General features: G+C 37.9%; 1 protein-coding gene across 1 annotated transcript in view; it reads left to right on the forward strand.

The window, feature by feature from the left end:
* The window catches only part of LOC149240910 (plasma membrane ATPase 2-like), an 89841-nt gene that overhangs the window by 42249 nt on the left and 26676 nt on the right, over positions 1-20916 (forward strand). The window lies entirely within an intron of this gene.

The raw sequence follows: 20916 nt of genomic DNA on the forward strand, positions 1-20916 counted from the left end.
TACCTCACTCTGGTTCAAGCCTTTGCCCTACAAATAGTTGTCAATCCTAGTATACTAGGCCTTGGGTGCTTCTTTGATTTCAGACAAGACTTTACAACAGACCGGGATGATGACTGACTTGGCAGAGAGGGTTCTAAGCCTTGCTGAGAGACTTTAGATGGTTGACGCTAAGACATTATCTCCTTAATTTGATGAGTTTATTTAGTTTTATTATGAGGGAGATTTGATTGAGGATTACCTCAATGGAGCCAGGAGGGTTTCATTTGTAGTATGAGATGAGATTCAAAAAAATGAGCCTCGGTATAGACGAGCCAATGGGGAGATTGAATAGTTTATTGAGACAATAGTCAGTTATATGGCTTGAGGATCCATAGTTTGAAAGATGAATCAAGGTCAACAAGGGTAGGATATGTTCCTATCCCCTATTATTGAGATACATTGCAAACAAATATGGCAGGGTCATTCTAGGAGCTAAAGGCATGTTTCTAGCATTAGATAGAGCATATTCAAAAGATCAGGGTAGGTCTTCAAAATTTGGAGTCAGATATGGAGTGTGGAGAGGTAGTCCTCAAGATTACTAGACTTCATCTTCTCAATGAGCTATTAGAGATGGGCTCATCGTCAATTGTTTAGGGTGGTGAGTATAAAGATATGTGGTGTGCTTAGGAGAGGTACTTCTTGATTAGAGGATTTGAGATGATGGATTTTATGTGTAGAGATGTTTGGGACGACATTGGGATGTGATGTGTTTGCACTTGTTTGGATGGTATGAGTTCTTGTGGAGTTGGTTCTACGATCAGATTAGCTACCTGATTAGCTAATGACACAAGAGGATCCAACAAATGGAATTCTTATGAGAGCATTTGTAAGTTCACATGGTTGATGCAGTGTTGGGAAATGATCATTCAACACATGATTCATGCAGTTTTATAGGAGGTTGTTCGATTGCTTGAGATGTTAGTTTGATGGAAAATCTTCGTGAGGATGCAACACCTTGGTGATGGATGGATTGCCAGGGGTGTTTGTTTTATAGGACGGAAACATATTTGAAGTGGGGAAGGGTGTTAGGGCCCTAGGGTTGAGCGCCGACAAATGCCACAAGTTTCTCTAAGCAAGTCGCAAGACTGTATAGGCATAGTGTGATTTGCAACGATTGTGCGAAATTTTGGGGTTTCTTAGTCAAGTGAGTTGAGACGAGTGTGCCCATGATCAAATGAGACAGTTGAGACAAGTGCGCCTGAGTGCAATGAGTTGAGTGGGGATAAGTTGGCTCAAGTGTTGAGCGCTCGCCCAAATTTGAGGTTTTCTTGTATGATGGATTGAGTAGGCTAGGTCATGCCAAACGAGCCCACACATCCCCACATTGGAGATTTCAACATGAATGGGTCGGCTTCATGAGAAAGGAAGTCGGCATAAGTATTTGTAATGTTGGCTAGTGAGATATGAAGTGTCAGCCAATCAAAGGGACATGTCTATTGGGCGGGACAAGTCCGTTCACTAGCCCATATGATGCATATATATTGAGAGTCGTGTAACTAAGTTGGAAGGAAAGAAGAATGACTTGGGAGGCAAGTTCACAGGGCAAGGCAAGACGAGTAGTACGCAGCTTAGAACTGTGTCACAATTCTGAGCCATGAAGGAGAGCATAACCAAATTTGAGGTTTGCTCTACGCTCACGGATAAAGAAGAGAAGAAAAACGAATCAACAGAAGTTGGAGAGGAGGTTTTGTGCATGATTTGGAAGAGAATAGTAGTTGAGGGATTGGAATTGTGATTGTAATAGCAGACATAGATGTTTAGTCCTCAATATTCTTTAGATTGGTCATCATTAGAGTGCCCATCGTTATGTAATGCTCCATCTTGAATGACTTTAGTATCTCTAGACTATACTTTCCTTGTCCGAGGAGGATCTTGCTTGGTTGCTGCTAAACCTCAAGTCCCAGAAATTAATGCGTTGACCTAATATCCTTCATCTCAAATTCTAACGCTAGATTTGAATTCCAACCTGCATTAGTCTCTCGACACTTGTCAGAATGAGATCATCCATATACAACACCAAAATGAGGGTCTCAAATCCAACCAACAAGAACTATAGGTTAGCATCTACCTCAGTCTTGGTGAAGCCTATGCGCTGCAGATAGTTGTTAATCCTAGCATTCTAGGCCTTTCGCACCTGTTTGAATCCATATAGGGATTTCTTAAGCCTGCATACATGTGTCTCTTGTGAAAATTCTTAGGATCTAAAAATCTTAGGAATCCTAATGCAACCAGCTGAATCTACTTCTCCTAGATTGTAAACTATGTTACAAGCTTATTTCAGATTTATTCATGAAATATCGACGTAAATTAATAAAGCAACCTACACAAACTAAATATGATTTGAAACATAGAAACTGAGCAAGGAAAATAGAAACACATAGGACACAGTTGTTTTTTGACAAATGTGCCCAAAAAAACACAATGCGGGAAAATCGGTGCATCAACTCTGAGTGTTTATTATTATGAAGCAGTAGCAAAATCTGAATACATCACTGAATACCTCACAGGGTTATTCAGTTATAGAGAGAAATGTTGGCAGAAGCTTTGTGAGTTTTACCTCACACAATCATTAAGAAATCTTGGCTGATCCAGCCCCAAACTGAGTGCATCCCGACTTTTCCGGCTGCCTCTACACAATGCCTTCGTTAGCCCAGTGTCAAGCTCTCTAGTTGTTGTGTCACTCCTCCGACTGGTCGTTCTGCTACCCAAGAAATTCAATTTTTGCCTCTTGGTCTCACACCCCATTTCTCGGCATCTGAAAATCGAATTCCTCTACAGATTTTAGGCTCCGCTCTCTCCCTCTGCGTTGGTTTTGCAAGGCCCTTCTGGCCCTACGTCAGCCTCTGCGCCAAGGCTTCTATATCACTCACTTCCTCTCTTTATTGATGTCTTTGGCTGAGAATCTCTCTCTCTGGAAGCTGCTATTGTTACCCCTCAACTACAAGAGATTTCCTAAATCGATTTTTCCTCCTGAGAACTTCTCACTTTAGAAAATTGATTTTCTCTATCTCTCTGTGTGTTTTCCAAATGAACCTCAAGCCCCTTCTTATATCTTCCTATTGAGAAACCAACGACCTAGATTAAATCATAATCAAAGACTCAGATCGTTTTGGCTTGATCCATGGCTTTTTCTAGAAGTTTCACCCTTGATTAGATTAATACCCATTAATATATCAATTTTCCTAAATTTAGACTTAGGAACCCCATTAAAAATATTAATTATTTTAATGAAATCACTTCTGGGTGGAATTTCCCAAAACGGTTTCTGGGTTCTTTGGAATACCTGTGCTCAAGCCTCCCTACAAAATTTGAGGCTTAGATCACATCTGATGCTACCCCAAATCAACAATCCCTCTTAGCAAGGAATGTGCTCTAGCAATACACTACTACTGCATACAACTCTGATTCTGAAGCATCGTCTCTGTGCTGCTGATGTCTGACCTGTTGTCCACTAACTACTGTGCTAATGTTGCTATTGTACTGCTGCCTTTGAAAATTCCACTGATAATGCTACACCTGTACTACAACTCCCTCTCAAATTTTGCATCTGCTATGCTGGTATTATTTCCACTATTAACATTGCATCCATACTGGAACTCAGTTGTTTGAGAGAAGCAACTGAACACACACAAAACTGCATAAGTATCCAGTGGATACTCCTCGATGCTGAAATCCTGACTGCTACTAGTCCCACACTCTCTTCTGAAGCCACTCTGCTGCTGAAGCTTTGCACTGTGCCTCCTCGCAAAGGATACTCCTCGGTGCTGAAACCTTGACTCCTACTAGTCCCACAGTCTCTTCTGAAGCCACTCTGCTACTGAAGCTCTGCACTATGCCTCCTCGCAATGCTGCCTCTCTGCTTTGTGTTGCTAACCTTTTGGTGCTACTAACCATTGCATCTGTCGAATCAACACTCCATGGAACCAATTGAAATTTCACCATCCTGCTACTACTGATCATGGGTTGTCGTAGCAAGGTGATGATCCAAGTGGTGGCCTCGTCAAAGATCCTGCCCATTTGTAGCTCTATCGAACTACAATTCTATATCATCCCACCTCCCTCCTAGAGGTATCTTGGCTGCCATGGTGAACTTCTCCTCCTATTCAATCTTTGTGGCTACAACCTTAGGGTTATGCTTCTCATCCTTGTCCTTTTTCTTCAAAGGACACTTGGATACATAGTGGCCCATCTTGCCGCATCTGAAGGACTTCAAGTTGGAGACGTCCTTCTTTCCTCTCTGTTGCCCCTGCTTTGCCTTCGATGCAAGGGCTGCATTATCCTCCTCCTCTACTTTGGGATTTGACCCACTGCTATTGCTGCTCCGTCAAGTTTGACCTTGAGCAGGTCTCTCCTCAGCTCTTCTTGTTTCAGAGTTGCCCACATCTCGTCCCAATTTGGCAATGCTGCTCTGCCCAGGATACTCTGGACAAAGATTTTCCACTCATCAGACACGAAATTTAGAGCCAGACTCACTAACTCTGAATCCTTAGGTGTATGTCCCGTAGCTGACATCTCATCATGGTTCTCGTTTAGTTTTGTGAGAAACAAATCCACACGTTCTCCCTTCTGCATCTGAGCAAATCTCAGCTTCTGGTTTAAGTACATCTTTTGCTGCTCGGAAGATCCTTGATACAATGTGGCCAAGGCATCCAACATCTCCTTAGCAATCCCTTTGCTAGCAACGTGGCACACCACGTGATCCTTGACTCCATCTAGGATCATCCTCTTCGCCTTAGCCATCTCAGCACTGTACTTCTTTAGTGGATCTGCATTCATTGGGACAGCTACCACATTATCAACATAGTCCTTGAGGGCATGCTCATCTAGAAGGAATGTCATTCTAGCCTTCCAGATGGCATAGTTGGAGGCCTCGTCTAACCTGTCCTGATCCCTCAAGCCATTGGTTGCCATATCCTCTGAAAAATGTCGAACACCTCCATCTTTCTGCCTACTGCTTTGCTCCTAGGTTGACTTATGCACTCCCTGATGGAGCTGGTAAGATGATGCTCAATAATTGATAAATGTTGATTTCCTCGGCAAGAAATCACTGAGGAAGTATTCCCTCACTATGTGATCTGCTTCTTCCTTCTGACGACTTTTTTGTCCAACACTCAACTTGTAGAAACTGTGTCCCTCTAGCTTTGCGTGGCTCTGCGTATATCCCTTTGCCTTGGCAAGATCAAAATTTTCGATCGGGGAGTCTTACATCTCTGTCGGCGCACTCAGAGAGAGACACCCACAAAAATATAGCCCTCCTGGCTAGAACTGCGAAATCCCTCAAGGAATTCAAATTGTTGCTTGCTGCAACAAGTTGGCCCTTACTTCAGTGCTAGATCTGCTCTTCCTGTTTCACATCAACAACTGTTATACCATGTGAAAAGCCCTAGGATCTAATAATCTCAGGAATCCTACTGCAACCAGCTGAATCTACTTCTCCTAGATTGTAAATTATGTTACAAGCTTATTTCAGATTTCTTCATGAAATATCGAAGTAAGTTACTGAAGCAGCCTACAAAAATTAAATATGATTCTGAAACATAGAAACTAAGCAAGGAAAATAGAAATACCTCACAGGGTTATTCAGTTACAGTGAGAAATACTGGCAGAAGCTTTGTGAGTTTTACCTCACACAATCACTAAAAAATCCTGGCTAAGCCAACCCTAAACTGACTGCCTCCTGACTTTTCTCGCTGTCTTTGTGCTACCTCTACGCAGTGTCTGTGTCAGCCCATCGTCAAGCTCTGGGTGTTCTGTCACTCCTTTGGCTGGTCGATCTGCTACCCAGGAAATTCGATTTTTGTCTCTTGGTCTCACACCCCGGCTCCCGGCTTCTGAAAATCGAATTCCTATGTAGATTTCAGACTCCTCTATGTTCCTCTGTGTTGGTTCTGTGTGGCCCATCTAGCCCTGTGTTAGCCTCTATGCAAAGGCTTCTGGATCACTCACTGCCTCTCTCTACTGATGTATCTCCAGCCGAGAATCTCTCTCCGGAAGCTACTATCCCTGCCCCTCAACTACAAGAGATTTCCTTAATCGATTTTTCCTCTTGAAAACTTCTCACTTCAGAAGATCGATTTTCTCGATCTCTCTGTGTGTTTTCCAAACGACCCTCAAGCCCCTTCTTATATTTTCCTGGTGGGAAACCAACTACCTATATTAAATCATAATCAAAGGCTCGGATCGTTTTGGCTTGATCTGTGGTTTTTTCTAGAAGTTTCACCCCTGATTAGATTAAATCCCATTAATATTTTAGTTTCCCTAAGTTTAGACTGAGGAACCCCATTAAAAATATCAATTATTTTAATAAAATTATTTTTGGGTGGAATTTCCCAAAACGCTTTCTCGATTCTTTGGAATACTTGTGCCCAAGTCTCCCTGCAAAATTAGAGGCTTAGAGCACATCCGATGCTTCCCCAAATCAGCATCTCTCTATCATGGACCTCAAACCTTTGTGGTTGCTTGATGTAGAATTCATCCTCAATGATGCGATTAAGGGAGGAAATCTTCACATCCATTTGATGGATGCTCCATCCCATTTCAAAAGCTATTGAAAGAAATACATGAATAGAGGAGTAAGTATCTTCAAGAGCAAGCATCTCCTCGTAGTCTACTCCCTTTTTGTGAGAGAACCCAAGAGCACCGAATCTGGCCTTATATTTCTCCGCTATTGGAAATCTCTACTCTTAGCTCCTCCTTTGGTTCCTCCTCTTGAGGCCTCTCTCCAACTATTGGTAGGTCCTGAGATTTCCTAGATGCCAAGTTCTCCTTGAACTTGACACCTTCACTCAATATTGTCTTCCATTGATCTATCAAGAAGATTCTATAAGCCTTCGAATCCTTTCAATATCCCACCATGATGCCCCTATCACTTGATGGCTCAATATTTGTCCTCTTTTTCTAGAGTTATGTGGGTATATATTGGAAAACCATATATCTATATATGTCCTATCTTAGTTTTATTTCCTGTGAATTCTTCCTCTAGTGTCTCATCCTCCAGAATCTAGTGTGGGCTTTTAGTGTGCAAATACACAGCTTTGTTGCATGTCTCTATGTTGAAAAACATCAGCAAAAACTAACCATGGATCATGGTCTTCACTGAACTAATGATACACTTGTTGTTCCTCTCTGCAACCCCATTCTGCTGCAAGTTATAGGCCACTGTATTCTCGCTCTTGATTCCTGCCTCCTTTGAAAATTTAGTGAACTCATTAAAGGTGTACTCACCTTTGTTGTTTGTCCTCAACACATTCGTTGTGGTCAAATTTTCCTAGAATCTTGTAGGGCATTGTTAGAATTACAAATTTGAGTTGTGAACTCTCCACACTCTGAGTGCCTTAGGGTTTTTCAAGGTTATGAATCCATATATGTAGTCAAAAACACATTTTAAATACAAAATATCATAATTTGACGAAATAATCTTTCGCCAAATTCCAACCAAAAGCTCCAAAATGTATAATAGTTAGAAAACACCTAACAAAACACTAGTTTTGTAGATCCATTACCAGTGTAATTATAATATTCCAACACTTCCCCTTAATCATGTTGCTAAGCATTTACAATACGGTTCCTTAATGTTTATCTTCTTATCCAATCTTCTATTTATTCATTTGTTGTCTTGGTCTTGATTTGAGTCATGTTCTTATTTTTAGTTCTTCATTCTTTCTTGGGATTGCTTGCTCCTTCCTTTTGTACCTACAGAAATCTGATCTTTGTTGTCCATATAAAAGGAAATCTATTGAGATACATGGGTGGCAACCATTGTACTCACCAGTTCTAAGGAAAATCTTTTCATTTGCATGTTAGATTCCTCATCCATGACTTGGTCTCAACTATCACACATTCTGAGATTGCTTCACAAATTTTCCCCTTAATAGAATATTGAACATCTCCAACACCATTGGGTCAACATACAAGTACTTGCGACTGTGGTACTTATCCAAGTGGTTCATTCCAAAAAATGATCCTACATGCTCTCCATGCATGAGAGGGAGGACTCCATGTGTTACAAAATGTATGCTTAAATAACCTGCCCAAGGCTAGGCATTACAAATTGGACCAAAAAATCGAGGGTGTCAGGTACAATCGATCATGAATACCTTCCAACATTATGTGATTTCAATTAAAGTACAACAAGTATTTGAGTGTTGTACAACAACATCAAGATTAGCTTCATCATGTGTCCAAAGCACGAGCCAATCAACGAAACTATGTTTGCTTACTAGGGTTATCACCTAATGTCGATCTTGTTTGCGAGAGCTCATTCCATTCATATTCTATTCTAACTTTATAATGTTAGATGAAAGGACAATTTAAATATTTAAACTTCTATTATCTACACCGGATTTTAGCCAAATTGGCAACTATGGCAATCAAACAAATGACTGTACAAAATGTATGCTTAAATAACTTGCGTAAGGTCAGCTTTTATAATTTGGTCCAAAAACCTGAGGATGTTAGGTACAATTAATGATGTAGCACCTGCAACCTTACATCATTTAATACCAGGTACAAAAAGTATTTGAGTGTTGTGCAACATCAAGGTTAGCCTCATCATGTGCCCAAACCTTGAGCCAGTAGAAAAACTATGATTGCTTACTAGGGTTATCGGTTAATCTAGTCTGCTATGGGTCATTCCATTCAACTTTTGTACTAATTCTACAACTCTAGATATAAGTATGGTATAGATATGTATACTTCCAATATCATTGTATTTTAGCCAAATGGTAACTCTAACAATAGAAAAAAAGATTGAACTATGACATCCAGAATAAAGTGACTCGACACTCGTTTCTCACACTTACAAATATGATATGTATTGAAGTATATCTAAACTCAAGCTTTTTCAGCACCTTCATGATCTCAGCAACACTTGGAAAACAAAACAATTGCAACTTTTTTCTAAGATTTGGAGTCTGGACTATCTGCAACCAACAAAAATATATTCCACTTACACAAAATTAGTAGAGAAAAAAGTTCTCCACATTATGACTTTCACAATCTCTCTCTCAAATCAATCTATGCTTTGACATCGATTGTTAGGAATAAAAAAGATGTGAAATGGAAATAAGTACCCAATAACAAAAAAACAACTACATGGATGAATTGTGACACATCTCATCTTCATGGTATAAAAAACAATGTGAAATGGAAATAAGTAACCAATAACCAAAAAACAACTACATGGATGAGTTGTGATTCATCTCAACATCATGGTATATGCTTGGTCACTTTGGCTGAGCCTGACCACTTGAGTTAGCTTAAAATTGAGTTCACAAGCCTTTTTATAGGCTTCATTACACTAACATCTATGTCTCTTGGTTGTTGGAAAAGAAATAAAGTTGTTTTTTGAAAAACATTTGTTAGATTAGAGGCAAGAGGAGTTCATATACAACCTTCCATCATAATTTGGTTTAAGCCACCAAAATATGACACTTTTTTTCAAGCGTAGTTACACAAGTCATTCTAAATTCTAGAAAATCAACAAGTACAAATGTTTTCTAGAAGTTGAAAATGTCTCTTTAAAGAGAAATTGTTTTCTTTTGTCTCATTTGTGATCAATGACCCTTATTGACACTTCTTGTAGGAGGAACGCTTGCATAATTTATCTGTAGTTTGATTCATTTCTTAAAACACATGTTTTATTGCTATATTTTCAAATGACTTTTTTCGTTGGTCTTCACCATGAATGATAGGAACAATAGAATTTTCAAAGTGGTCTTTCCATTTGTTGATTCATTGACAATTTTGTTACAATCAAATACTTGTCGATTTACTAATTCCCTATAGGGTTTTGTTGATTTACTATATATTATAATATGTCATTAAAACACTAAAAAGGATTGTCTATTTGACTTACTCCTACAGGGTCACTAGTTATAGTCCTTTGATGTACATGAAGTTCATCTTTATGCATATTAATAAATTTTTTGACCATCCACTACTTGTTTAAATTGTATATTTGGTTGTCAACCATTTAGATTCTTCATGGTGCATAATTTCCATTTCCAATAATATATGTTTTGCCAATTCAACATAAGTTAAGGGTAGATATGCTAAGTGATTTAATATTATAATTAAACAACAAAAGGAAAGTTTTATTGATGTTATTATAGGTTCCATTAATGTTTTTAGATGTTTTATATGCATGATAAGATTGCCCTAGAGGGATGAAAGTCATTGGAATAGATTGATGTCTTATATCTTGAATTGCCTAGTCGATTAGGGGGGTTAAGGAATGGAATCTTGTCTGCTGTCAACAATGTTTTGTTTCTATTTTATAACAACCCTAAAGGATGAAAATTAATAGGGTTACTATTTAGGAAACCTCTTGTTTGAGAAGCGAAATTTTTGTTTTGCATTAAAACATTTGAATACACAAACTTTCTCATTGTAGGTCAAATTAATGATGGAAAAGTACATCACTCTAAGATGAATAGAAGAGTGATTGAAAATGAATAAAAAGGTAACGGAAGGGTTTCAACAGTCTAGAAAGAAATTGTAAGGGCATTTGCTTTGATTGGGCAATTGCTATTAGAGGATGTTAAATTATTCTAAAACTAGATATATAAGAAAACTGATCAAATCTAGTTATTTGTGGGAATTATTAACTTTTGTATGCAATAGGAAATGAGAAAAACAATCACAGACAATGCATAATTAATTATGGTCTTCTAGATTTGCTCATCATTTAAAATAATCTCTACAAGTTACAAGAGCTCCCTTGCAAGGAAAATGGCTTTGAGAAATTAACCACGAAAACAACAAACCCGAAAACTTCAGTCTTCATTGAAATTGAGGCAGCTTGCTTTCCAATCTATATGACTGTACGAGATCTATATGGACGATTGTACAACCTACTCTAGTTGGTTGTATGGCTTCTCTTTTCCTTGTTTATGATTGTTTGCCTTATCTTTGGTTAAAGACTCAATGCCTTTTGCTTGTTGTACCATTGTTGAAATCCTCACCAATGGCTAAAAACAAGATTAATTTTCTTCTTCACTCGCGTGACCTGTGAAATGAATGCTCTGTGTGTCTTTTCACTCTCCTTTTTTAACTTTGACAAGAGCTATAAATCTAATGTTCAGCGCCTAAAATCTAATCATGAGATCAATGGCTCTATTTTAATTAAATCATAAAGTGACCCACTTTATTCATTTTATTAATTAAAAGTGACTTTAATGAAAAATCATTCATTTAATTAATTTATTAATAAAGTGAACTTCTAGAAAAAAAGCATAAGATACATTTAATGACGTTTTCCATAAGTAGACATCCTCATGAAAATACCCTCCTTAGCTACAAACACTAGCACTTCCTCTTAACGCGGAAGGTATTTTCCACCACTCTACACTTTTATGAGGACTAGAATTACTTGCCCTTCACCAAGGAGTTGGTGAAAGCATCTGCCACCTTCTCTCCTGTAGAAAAATATTGGAGCTTGATTGGCCGCCATGTACCCTACCTCAGTTGAACTTAGTGCTTTTGAGGTTTGCTTCCTACTGAATCAGGAAATAACCATTGACCCCAAACTAAAATTTCACCCAAAGGTGCTCTTCTGATCTATATCACTGCCTTCCCAGTCTGAATTTGAGTACCCCTACAACCTCACACAATCTCCACCAAAACACTGCAATAAATATCCTAATGTTCCTTGAAAATATCCGAGCATGTGCTTTGCTACAATTCGATGAACCTCCCTTGGTTCCAATATGAACTAGCTCAGGGTGTTAACAACAAAGCTAATGTCTGGTTGAGTGTTGATTGGATACATCAATGATCAAGTTAATTGCCAATACTATCTAGAGTTAGCCAACTTTAAAACTGAAGAATCAATATTCTTCAAATTAGTCACCCTTAGAATGGCCATTAGTATGCTATCCTACATCTTGAATCTCTTTAGCAACGCTGGATTGTACTACCCTTGTCCGAGGAGGATCTCAACTAGTTGCTACCAAACCTCAAGTCCTAGAAAGTAATGCATCGACCCAATATCCTTCATCTTGAATTATGACGTTGGATATGACTTGCAACTGGCGTTAGTCTCTCCACACCTCTTAGAATGAGATCGTCCATATATAACACCAAAATCATTGTCTCAGATCCTACCAACAAGAAATATAGGTTGGGATCTGCCTCACTCTTGGTCAAGCCTTTGCCATACGAATAGCTATCAATCCTAGCATACCAAGCCTTTAGCGCTTCTTTGAGTGCTTACAGGACTTTACAATAGACCAGGATGATGAATGACTTGGAATAAAGGGTTTTGAGCCTTGCTGAGAGACCTCAGATGGTTGACGCTAAGACATCATCTCCTGAATTTGATGAGTTTGTTGACTTTTATGACGAGGAGGGAGATTTGATTGAGGATTATTACCTCGATGGAGCCAAGAGGGTTTCATTTGCAATATGGGACGAGATTCAAAATGATGATGCTTGATATAGATGAGCCAACAACAAGATTGAATAGTTGAGGGAGACAATAGTAAGTTGTATGGCTTGAGGATCCAAAGTTGGAGAGATTAATTAAGGAAAACTAGGGTAGAATAGGTTCCTATCCCCTGTTATTGAGATACATTGCAAACAAATATGGAGGGGTCATTCCAGGTGCTAAAGTTATGATTCTAGCATTAGATAGAGCATATTCAAGAAAGCAAGGTACATGTTCAGAATTTGGAGTCAGATATGGAGTGTGGAGAGGTAGCCCTCAAGACTACTAGACTTCATCTTCTCACTGAGCCCTTAGAGATGGACTCATCGTCAATTGTTTAGCGTGGCAAGTATAAAGATATGTGGAGTGCTTAGGAGAGGTACTTTTTGATGAGAATATTTGAGATGATGGATTTTATTTCTAGAGATGTTTGGGACGACATTGGGATTTGATGTGTTTGCACTTGTTTGGATGGCATGGGTTCTTGTAGAGTTGGCGCTATGATCAGATTAGCTACTTGATTAACTAATGACACAAGGGGATCTAACACATGGGATTCTTGTGAGAGCATTTGCGAGTTCACATGATTCATGCAGTGTTAGGAAATGATCATTCAATGTATGATTCGTGCAGTTTGATAGGAGTTTGTTCGATTGCATGAGATGTTAGTTTGATGGACAATCTTCTTGAGGATGCAACACCTGGGTGATGGATGGATTGCTAGGGGTGTTCATTTTTGAGGATGACAACATCTTTGAAGTGGGGGAGGATGTTAGGACCCTAGGGTTGAGCTCCCACAAGCGCCACAAGTTTGGCTAGTCAAGTGAGAAGACTAGATATGCATAGCATTATTTGCAACGATTGTGCGACATTTTGGGGTCTTAGTCAAGTGAGTCGAGACGATTACGCCCATGCTCAAATGAGACAGTTGAGATGAGTGTTCCTGAGTGCAATGAGTTGAGTGGGGATAAGTTAGCTCAAGTGTTGAGAACTCGCCCAAATTTGAGGTTTCCTGTATGATGGATTGAGTAGTCCAGGTCATGCCAACCGAGCGCACACATCCCCACATTGGTGATTTCATCATAAATGGGTCAACTTCATGAGAAAGGAATTAGGCATGAGTATTTGTAGTGTTGGTTATTGAGATATGAAGTGTCGGCCAATCAAAGAGACATGTCGATTAGGTGGGACAAGTCCGTTCACTAGCCCATATGATGCATATATATTTAGAGCCGTGTAACTGAGTTGGAAGTCAAGAAGTAAGACTTGGGAGGCAAGTTCATAGGGCAAGGCAAGACGATAAATACTCAACTCAAAATTGTGTCACAATTCCGAGCCATCAAGGAGAGCAAAACGGAATTTAAGGTTCGCTCTACCCTCATGGATAAAGAAGAGAAGAAAATTTAATTAATAGAAGTTGGAGAGGAGGTTTTGTGCATGAGTTGGATGAGAATAGTAGTTGAGGGATTGGAATTGTGATTTTAATAACCAACTTAGATGTTTAGTCCTGAATATTCTTTAGATTGTTCAGCATTAGAGTGTCCATCGCTATGCTATGCGCCATCATGAATGACTTTAGAATCTCTAGACTATACTTTCCTTGTGTGAGGAGGATCTCGCTTGGTAGCTTCTAAACCTTAAGTCCCAGAAAGTAATGTGTTGACCTAATATCCTTCATCTGAAATTATGACACTAGATTTGAATTCTAACCTGCATTAGTCTCTCCACACGTGAAAATGAGATCGCCTATATACAACACGAAAATGAGGGTCTCAAATCCAACCAACGAGAAATATAGGTTGGGATCTGCCTCACACTTGGTGAAGCTTATGCCCTACAGAGAGTTGTTAATCCTAGCATACTAGTCCATGGGCACTTGTTTGAGTCCATATGGGGATTTCTTAAACCTGCATACATGTGTCTCTCTATCATGGACCTCAAACCCCTGTGGTTGCTCGATGTTGAATTCTTCCTCAATGATGCGGTTAAGGAAGCAAATCTTCACATCCATCTGATGGATGCTCCATCCCATCTCAAAAGCTACTGAAAGAAATACTCAAATAGAGGAGTAAGTACCTTCGGGAGCAAGCATCTCCTCATAGTCTACTCCCTTTTTTTGATAGAACCCAAGAGCACCAAATCTGGCCTTATATTTCTTTGCTACTGGAAATATCTACTCTTGACTCCTCGTTTGGTTCCTCCCCTTGAGCCCCCTCTGCAAATATTGGTAGGTCCTGATATTTCCTAGATGTCAAGTTCTCCTCGAACTTGACAACTCCACTCAACATTGTCTTCCATCGATCTATTAGGAAGATTTTATAAGCCTTCGAATCCTTTCAATATCCCACCATGATGCCCCTCTCACTTGATGGCTGCGACTTTTTCCTCTTTTTCCTGAGTTATGTGGGTATATATTGGAAAACAATATATCTAGAGATGTCCTATCTTGGGTTTATTTCCTGTGAATGCTTCCTCTAGTGTCTTATCCTCTAGAATCCAGTGTGGGATTTTATTGTACAACTACACAACATTTTTTCATGCCTCAATGTTGAAATACATTAACAAAATCTAATCATGGATCATGGTCTTCACCTCACTAATGATACACTTGTTGTTCCTCTCTGCAACCCCATTCTTTTGCAAGTTGTAGGCCACTAAATTCTCCCTCATGATCCCACCCCCTGTGGAAAAATCAGTGAACTCATTAAAGGTTCATTCACCTTTGTTCTCTGTCCAATAGCTTCATTGTGGTCAAAATTTCCCAGAATCTCGCAGGTCTTTGTTCGAATCACAAATTTGAGTTGTGAATTTAGACTCTGAGTGCCTTAGGGTTTTTCAAGGTGATGAATCCATATATGTAGTCAAAAACACATTTTAAAAACAAAATATAATAATTTGACCAAAAATTGTTTAGCCAGATTCCAACCAAAAACTCCAAAATGTATAATAGTTAGAAAACACCTAACAAAACACTAGTTTTGCAGATACATTACTAGTGTAATTATAATATTCCAACACTTCCCCTTAATCATATTGCTAAGAATTTAAAATAAAATTCCTTAATGTCTATCTTCTTATCCAATCTTCTATTTATTCATTTGTTGTCTTGGTCTTGATTTGAGTCATGTTCTTATCTTTAGTTCATTCTTTCCTGGGATTGCTTGCTTCTTCCTTTTGTACCTACAGAAATCTGATCTTTGATGTCCATATAAAAGGAAATCTATCTATTGAGATACATGGGTGGTAACCATTGTACTCACCAGTTCAAAGAAAATATTTTCATTTGCATGCTAGATTCCTTAGCCATGACTTGGTCTCAACTATCACACATTCTGAGATTGCTTCACACATTTTCCCCTTAATAGAATATTGAACATCTCCAACAACATTGGGTCAACATATGAATACCTACGACCGTGGTACCTATCCAAGTGGTTCATTCTAAAAATTGATCCTCTATGCATAAGAGGGAGGACTCCATGTGTTACAAAATGTATGTTTAAGTAACCTTCCCAAGGCTAGGCTTTACATATTGGACCAAAAATGTGTGGGTGTCGAGTACAACCGATCATTCATCCCTTCCAACATTATATCATTTCAATTCAAGTACAACAAGTATTTGAGTGTTGTACAACAACATCAAGATTAGCTTCATCATGTGCCCAAAGCACAATCCAATCAAAGAAACTATGTTTGCTTACTAGGGTTATCACCTAATTCCGATCATGTTTGCGAGAAGTCATTCCATTCGTATTCTATTCTAACTTTATAATGTTAGATAAAAGTACAATTTTGATATTTAAACTTCCATTATCTACACTGGATTTTAGCCAAATGGGAAACTCTAGCAATCAAACAAATGACTATACAAAATGTATGCTCAAATAACTTGCATAAGGTCGGCCTTTATAATTTTGTCCAAGAACTTGAGGATGTGAGGTACAATTAATGATGTAGAACCTACAACCTTACATCATTTAAATTCAGGTACAACAAGTATTTGAATGTTGTGCAACATCATGGTTAGCCTCATAAGGTGCCCAAAACTTGAGCAAGTAGAAAAACTATGATTTCTTACTAGGGTTATCGGTTAATGTTAATCTAGTCTGCTAGAGGTCATTCCATTAAGATTTTCTACTGACTCTACAACTCTAGATATAAGTACGATATATGTGTTTGTACTTCCAATATCATTGTATTTTAGCCAAATGGGAAACTCTAACAATAAAAAAAAAGGATTGAACTATGACATTCAGAATAAAGTGACTCGACACCCATTTCTCACACTTACAAATATGATATGTATGGAAACTCAAGATTTTGCAACCCCTTCAAGATTTCAGCAACACGTGCAAAACACAACAGTTGCAACTTTATTCTAAGATTTGGAGTCTGGGCAATTTGCAACGAGCAACAATATATTCCTCCTACATAAAAATAATAGGCAAAAAAATTATTCATCTTACAACTTTCACAATCTCTCTCTCAAAGCAACATATGCTTTGACATCAATTGTTAGGAATAAAAAACGATGTGAAATGGAAATAAGTAACACAACCAAAAAACAACTACATGGACGAGTTGTGCCTCACCTCAACTTCATGGTATAAAAAATGATGTGAAATGGAAATAAGTAACCAATAACCAAAAATAACTACATGGATGAGTTGTAACTCATCTCAACTTCATGATGTATGCTTGGCCACTTCGGTTGAGCCTGACCACTTGAGGTAGGTTAAAAGTGAGTTCACAAATGTTTTTATAGGCTTCATTACACTGACATATATGTCTCTTGGTTGTTGAAAAAGAAATAAAGTTGTTTGAGAAACATTTGTTGGCTTATAGGCAAGAGGAGTTCATATAAAACCTTCCATCATAATTTGGTTTAAGCCACCAAAATATCACACTTTTTTTCAAGGGTAGTTACACAAGTCATTCTAAATTCTAGAAAATCAACATGTACAAGTTTTTTCTAGAAGTTGAAAAGGTCTCCTTATGGAGAAATCCTTTTTCATTTGTCTCATTTTTCATCGATAGCCCTTATTGACACTTCTTGTAGGAGTAAGGCTTGCATAATTTACCTATAGTTTGATTCAATTCTTAAAACACATGTTTTATTTGTATATTTTCATATGATTTTTTTCGTTGATCTTCACCATGGGTGACAGGAACAATAGAAGTTTCAAAGTGTTCTTTCCAATTTTTGATTCAATGACAATTTTGTTACAATGAAATAGTTGTCTATTTACTAATTCTCTATAGGGATTTGTTGATTTACTATATATTATAATATGTCATTACAACACTAAAAAGGATTGTCTATTTGACTTACTCCTATAGGGTCACTAGTTATAGTCAAGAATGATAAATTGACTTACTCCTATACAGTCACTAGTTATAGTCAAGAATGATAAACTAAGCATATGCATGTTACACCTCAGTGGTGTGAGAAAAGGTTTTCATTGTTTTCCTTAACTAGGGTTTTGGAGAGCTAGGGGATTGCAATAGTGTTGTGATAATCCTTTGATGTGCATGAACTTCATCTTTAGGCATATTAATGAATTTTTTAACTATCCACTACTTTTTTAAATTGTAGATTTGATTTTCAACCATTTATATTCTTCATGGTGCGTAATTTCCTATAATAGGGATGCAAGTCATTGGAACACATCGATGCCTTATCTCTTGAATTGCCTAGTCGATTAAGGGGATTAAGGAATGAATCTTGTCTGATGTCAACAATGTTTTTCTAATATTTTATAACAACCCTAAAGGATGAAAATTAATAGGGTTACTATTTAGGAAACCTCTTGTTTGAGAGGCAAAATTTATGTTTTTCATTAAAACATTTGAATACAAAATTTTTCTCATTATAGGTAAAATTAATGATGGAAAAGTATATCACTCTAAGATCAATAGAAGAGTGATTTGAAAAGGAATAAAAAGGTAATGGAAGGGGTTCAACAGTCTAGAAATGAATTGTAAGGGTATTTGCCTTGATTGGGAAATGGATTTTAGAGGATGTTAAATTATCCTAAAACGAACTATCTAGGCAAACTTATCAAATATAGTTATTTGTAGGAATTATTAACTTTTGTATGCAATTTGCAATAGGAAATGAGAAAAAAAATCACAAACAATTCATAATTATTTATGGTCTTATAGATTGGTTCATCATTTAAAACAAACTCTACAATTTACAAGAGATCCCTTACAAGGAAAATGGCTTTGAGAAATTAACCACGAAAACAACAAACCCGAAAATTTCAGTGTTCATTGAAATTGAGGCAGGTTGCTCTCCAAGCTATAAGACTGTACGAAATCTATATGGACGATTGTACGAAATCTATATGGAGGATTGGTTTTCGTCTCTTTAGTCAACACTCGCTGCCTTTTGCTTGGTGTACCATTGTTGAAATCTTCGCCAATGGCTGAAAATTGGATTAGTTTTCTTCTTCTCTCGCGTGACTTGTGAAATGAATTCTCTTTGTTTCTTTACCCTTTCCATCTTTTTTAACTTTGACATGAGTTAAAAGCCTAATCTTCAACGGCTAAGTTCTAATCATGAGAGAGATGGATCTATTTTAATTAAATCATAAAGTGACCCACTTTATTCATTTTATTAATTAAAAGTCATTTTAATGAAAAAGCGTTCACTTAATTAATTAATTAATAAAGTGAATTTCTAGAAAAAAACATAAGATACATTTAATGATGATTTCCATAAGTAGACACCCTCATGAAAATACCCGCATGAGCTACAAACACTAACACTCCCTCTTAGCAAGGAAGTTATTTTCCACCATTCCAAGCTTGTCTCAGAACTAGAAAAACTTGCCCTTCGATAAGGACTTGGTGAAAATGTCTTCCAACTACTCCTTTGTAGAAATATATTGGAGCTTGACTTGCCACCATGTACCCTACCTCAGTTGAACTTTGTTATGAAACCAGCTCACAAAAAGATAGAAAAGAGAGATCCACGCCTTATAATTCAGCCTCTTCGAGGGGGCAACCTCCTTTACATTACATAAATGAACAATTCTTGGATGATACAAATGAAAATACCTCCTTTCTATATATAGGAGTCTAAGTGGTCCCAATACAATCAGAGCCTACATAACAATAATATTGTAGGGCACAAAAATAACAATAGTGGGCTTCTATGTGGCACAATAGTAACAATATGGGCACTACATGGGTACAACAATATAAATAAGGGGTATAACTACAATAGTAATGGGGTAATCACTAGTATTATAGGGACCCAACATGCCCCTCTCCTTCAAAAAGTGTTGTCCTCAACGCTTGAGTAGTTCTGGATACTTCTGCATAAAATTCTCATCCTCCCATGTGGAATCTTCAGCGGATAAGTTCTTCCACTTGATAAGATACTCTGAAATTGATCGATTTCGTAGCTGTCGAGTTCTTGTTTCTGTGACTGCTTCTGGTTCCAATATAATTTTTCCTTCCTCGTCAAGTTCTGGCAATATTGTTTGAACTGGGAGCTTGTCGCCTATAACCTTCTTTAAACATGAAACATGGAAAACTGGGTGCAATCGAGAAGCTGCAGGAAGCTCCAATTTGTATGCCATAGTACCAATCTTTTGCAACACCTTGTACGGACCATAATACTTTGGTGATAATTTATTATCCTTCTTAGCTTGCTTGAGGGACATTTGCTTATATGGTTGTAGCCGTAGGAATACCCAATCACCTACATCAAAACTTCTTTCACTGCGATGTTGATCTGCCTGTTGTTTCATTCTATTTTGTGCCAACACGAGGTTATCCTTTAAGAGTTGGAGGACTTGTTGTTGATGTTCGATGTGATGTTCCACTGCCTGAACCTTAGAATTTTCTCTTAAATATGATGTGATGGATGGTGGTTGATACCCATAAAGTGCCATAAATGGGGTCATTTTTGTTGCTGTATGGAAGGAAGTGTTATACCACCATTCAGCCAGAGGCAACCATTTGACCCATTGTGTCTGTTTATCAGATACAAAGCAACGAAGATATCCTTCCAAACATTTGTTTACTATCTCAGTTTGCCCATCAGATTGAGGATGATAAGATGAGCTATGAGCTAACTGAGTACCAAGACAAGAAAATAATTCTGTCCAAAAATTTCCAGTGAAAATGGGATCTCTGTCACTTACAATAATCTTTGGGTTTCCATGTAGCTTTTGAACTGTTTCCATAAATGCAGTAGAAACTGTACTGGCTTTAAATGGATGTGATAATGCACAAAAGTGTGCATACTTGGTAAGTCTGTCAACTACCACCATGATGACACTCTTTCCCTCAGACTTGGGTAAACCTGTGATAAAATCCATTGAAACCTCCTCCCAACGTTGGCTTGGAATGGATAAAGGTTGTAATAGACCCGGTGTCTTAATTGTTTCAACTTTATTTTGTGGCAAACCAAACATTCCGCCACAAACTTTTGA

This window comes from Pinus tabuliformis, chromosome 8, assembly GCF_031772625.1.
Source record: "Pinus tabuliformis cultivar Carrire ecotype Pingquan chromosome 8, CPIR1, whole genome shotgun sequence".
Classification (NCBI taxonomy): Eukaryota; Viridiplantae; Streptophyta; class Pinopsida; order Pinales; family Pinaceae; genus Pinus; species Pinus tabuliformis.